This window comes from Callorhinus ursinus, unplaced genomic scaffold (genome assembly GCF_003265705.2).
Source record: "Callorhinus ursinus isolate GAN/ISIS: 27379988/994484 unplaced genomic scaffold, GSC_fseal_2.0 scaffold1, whole genome shotgun sequence".
NCBI lineage: Eukaryota > Metazoa > Chordata > Mammalia > Carnivora > Otariidae > Callorhinus > Callorhinus ursinus.
This window is the reverse complement of record NW_027397063.1, coordinates 37,351,110-37,355,781: the sequence shown is the minus strand read 5'-3', so window position 1 is coordinate 37,355,781 and position 4,672 is coordinate 37,351,110. Positions and strand designations below refer to the sequence as shown.

The 4,672-nt window shown below is 35.3% G+C and overlaps 1 pseudogene; it reads right to left on the bottom strand.

The window, feature by feature from the left end:
• Nucleotides 1–1,915: 1,915 nt before the first annotated feature.
• On the bottom strand, nucleotides 1,916–2,870 carry LOC112821186 (olfactory receptor 5K1-like; annotated as a pseudogene).
• Nucleotides 2,871–4,672: the final 1,802 nt, after the last annotated feature.

The following is a 4,672-nucleotide window of genomic DNA, read 5'->3' as shown; positions in this document are numbered from 1 at the left end:
TACTTTTATCCTCCAGTTTCAGCTCTCATCATCTAATATATGAATTCTTGAAGTCAGCCTCATTGTTTCCAGCTTCATTCCAATTAATTGCCAGATTAGTTTTCTGAAAAATACAATCATATTACCTGGTTCTAGGAAGTTTCAGTGTCTGATGCCTCTGATATAAATTCAGATTCCTTAAGGTGACACTTAAGATTCTCAGTAACCTGATCCCCTTCCACCCTATTTTCCATATTCCGCAACACCTCTTAACAACAGTTTTGTCAGCTTTCTGACTCTGTCCATGGTTCACCTCCTTCACCCCCGTTCCCAGGGTCTCCTTATTTCCATACACATTGACTGTGGTCATACTCATTCCTTTTTTCCTCCAAACATCATTTTTAAAAATCATTTTAAGGCACATCTTACTTCTGATGTTGCATAAGGACTAAATACCTCAGGCGACAAGGATCTCCATTTCCTGAACTCCCAAGGAGCATTGATATAAATTCTAGCTCAATTTGAATCACCTGGATGAACTTGAGCAAGCTACTCAGTGTTTCAAAGTATGAGGTTTTTACTGAGGTAAAGCATGAAAAATCATGTCTAACCAGTTTGTAGGTAATATATATGAAAAGTCTAGCTTTGTGCCTAGCAGATAACATGTTCTCATTAAATTATTTTTTTCTTTCATATTTGCATATGTAAGTGATCAATACATATTTTTGTTTAGGTATTTAGAATTTTCACTATTTTATGCCTCATTTATGCTTTACAGCATCTCCAACTTTTTGTTAATGCTGTGAATGTGTCAGTAATTTACACTGGAATCAGTACAGGTTGGTGGAATTCCTAGTAACAAACAAGATAAGTAACATCAGAGAGAAAAACTCCTTCATTTAGTTTAATGTATTAAGGATTACACTTCACTTTTGATGGATACCTAATCAAACTATATGAAAATATCCAAATCCATATGGATATCTGATCCATAAATACCATCTATTTCAACTACAGATTGATAAATCACCAGTACACAGATACTGTATTTCAGAGAAATTGAGAGTAAAATTGACGAACACTAAAGATGAAAATAGTCTTTTTTCATTATACATTTTTATTAGTATTCTTTTCTTTTAATATTTTTAATGGTGGTAAAAGATATATAATAAAATCTCCCCTTTTAAGGATGAAAATATTCTTGATTTGAGAATAGATATTCGGTGTGAATTAATATTCAAATATATTCTCTTGAATAAACTCAAAGAAAATCAAGAATCAAATATATACAGTTTACTTCTGACAGATGCTGTTGTTTAAAAAGGGATTAATTCTTGGGGCACCTGGGTGGCTCAGATGGTTAAGCGTCTGCCTTCGGCTCAGGTCATGATCCCAGGGTCCTGGGATCAAGTCCCGCATCGGGCTCCCTGCTAGGTGGGGAGCCTGCTTCTCCCTCTGCTCCTGTCTGTCTTTCTCTCTCTCTCTCTCTGACTCTCATGGATAAATAAATAAAACATTAAAAAAAATAAAAAGGGATTAATTCTTGAGAACTTGGAATGTTTCAGAGTTCGCTTTGGGATTCCAGAAATTTTTCAGCAATATTAAATTGAAGTGATCTTTATATATACTGAATTCTATTCCTAGTATTTGTTGTGTTTGTTGAAAACTGTAACTCATTACCCTTTGAAACAATTACTTAATAGTTTAGCTAATTTCTTTGTGACACACTTTGTGGCCTCAAGAATAATTGTTTAGTGCATTCTTGCTGGGAGCTAGTGGCTTAGATTTTGGAATACATTGTACAGAATCTCTGCTTGCTGAACTTACTTATTTGACTCTGATAATATCATGTTTTTGTAGTTGAATATTTTATCTACAAAGTGGTCATCTTCTACTTTCTCAATATTCCATGATTTTGGAGAACATTTGATCAAACTTAAGTTAATTTTCCACAGGGGATAATATTTCTTTTAGAATGTTTTAAAATTGTCTTTATAATTTTTTTCATAGCATTTATTACTTCCTTATTTCTTAGGCTATAAATAAAAGGGTTTAATAAAGGGATTACTAGAGTATAAAAACAACAGGTATATCTTTATCTTCTTTATTCGAAGGTGGTCGAATGTACATAAAGAGAAGAGTTCCATAAAATCTTGACACAGAGAGAAAGTGGGATGCACAAGTAGATAAGGCTTTGCTTCCTCCTTCTTTGAATTTCTTTTTGAAAATTGTAAAGAGAATGTAGAAATAAGATACTAAGACACTGCCTATGGTGAAGACTTGAGCCTGAAAAGAAAAATAGTACCAGTTCATTGACATAAGGATCAACACAGGAGAGTCTGTATAATGGAAGAACATCACAAAAAAAGTGATTAATTTGATTTGACCCACAGAAAGTTAACCTAAAGAGAAACCCTATATGAATCATGGAATGCAGATTTCTAGCTATATAGGCCCCTGTGGTCATCTGGATGCAGAGTTTCTTTGACATCGTGTGGTACTGCAGTGGGCTGCATATGGCCACATAGCTATCATAGGCCTTTCTGCTAGGAGAAAGCAGTTTGTAGTTTCAGTAAGGGAGAAAAAATAAAATTATGCCATGGATTCATAAAGGGAACTCATTCTGACCTTCGAAAAGAAGTTCTCTAACATTTTGGGGGTAATGGCACAGGAACAACAGGAATCCATCAGAGCCAGGTTGCCCAGAAAGATGTACATTGGTGCGTGAAGATGACACTCCATAAAAGTCAATGCCACCAGGCCAAGATTCCCCACCATGGTGATGAGATAGATAGTAAGAAACACCACAAGCAGAAGGCTCTTCAACTCTGGGTGATGTGTAAATCCAAGAGGATAAATTCAGTTATCAAGGAGTAGTTATCCTCAGTCATCTTCACCTTCTCTGTTGAGATAGGAATTCTGGAGATAGAAGATTCTAATTTAGAGTGTGAATAGTGGTCCTTCCATGTTTTTCTTTTTACAACAAAGAGAGGACCTTCTTCAAACTTCCCTTACTATCTCTGGATATAGGCACACAAACCTCTAGCGGATATTCATTCTCCTAAAATGTCAGCTTTATAACCTCAACTCTGAAAATCAGCATTCCCATGAATATTTTTGTAATTCCAAGAAGAATGCTTACAGTTTGTCTTTATGAATTCATGCATGAATAGTGCACAAATCTAACATTCCCATATTTGGTTCATTATTGACAAAAAACTTTAGTGTGAGTTTTGTATTAAAGATCCTTAAAATAAATTTACAATCAATTTTTATATATACACATTTTTTTAACTGAGCCAAAGGTTTTCATATACTCTCCCAGTGGAGTGAATGCTTGAAAATAGCATACAACAGAGAGGTTAAATTTATATCTTAGGAATTGTATGAAGATATAAGGATTAAGAATAGGGCTTTCATCTTTAAAGAATACTACTTTGGATAGCCAAGGAAATAAATACCTATATATAATCACCTCTCTCATCCCTTTTCCTGGTATTAGGTCCATTTCCCTAAAAACTGATTTTGTCCATGCCATCTTCCTGTTAATTTTTGCCCAGATTTCTAAATCCTTTCTTTCTTTATGTAAAGCATCCTTTACATATAATGCTACTTAATAAAGTTTTAACTAAATGCCCCCAGACCACACTGATTTTCACTTCCTGCATCCTCAAGCATATCCTATACACCCAACACAATCCAGAGCTGCTTGTGTATAATCTACATGGCTTTTTCTCATATATGCATGCACGGTTTCCTTATTAGAATTGTAGACATTTGAGTTTAGCTATGAATTATACTTCTTATAAGAGTTGTTTAATGCTATAGAGAAAAAAACTATTGATTCCACTCCTAGCTTCAAAGACCTGAGATAGGTGAAATTGTTGTCAGTATACTACCACTGATCTTTAGTGATCTCTTTGGTTTCCACTAATTGAGACTGTTAATTTTGAAGAACAGCCTACAAAGGAAATTTTTTTTTTAAAGATTTTATTTATTTATTTGACAGAGAGAGAGACACAGCAAGAGAGGGAACACAAGCTAGGGGAGTGGGAGGGGGAGAAGCAAGCTTCCCACTGAGCAGGGAGCCCAGTGTGGGGCTCGATCCCAGGACCCTGGGATCATGACCTGAGCCGAAGGCAGACGCTTACTGACTGAGCCACCCAGGCGCCCCTACAAAGGAAATTCTTCAAAATTTATCATTAAAAAAATTATGTATCATTGTCTTACCTGAGTTGACTGATCTACTATTTTCCTGTTTCCTAAGAAACTTATATAAGATTTTCTGAAGTATATCACAGTAGTTTGAAATCTAATAAAAATAAGCTTGCCTGTATATTTGTTTTATAACACTTAGAAAAAGAGAAAGAATCTTAAATCTTAATATGATTTTTGACATGGGGCACCTGGGTGGCTCAGATGGTTAAGAGTCTGCCTTTGGCTCAGGTCACGATCTATAGGTCCTGGGACTGAGCTCCATGGAGGACTCCCAGCTCAGGGGGGAGTATATTTATTCTTCTCCCTCTACCTCTCCCCCAGCTTGTGCTCTCTCTGTCTCTGTCTCAAATGAATAAGTAAAAAAAATCTTTAAAAATATGATTTTCAAGAACAAATTTTGTTTTCCCTCAAAGGCTATCTTCTATCATTACTTAGTGATCCATTAGGATATTTTGACCAATGTGTCTAATTTGTA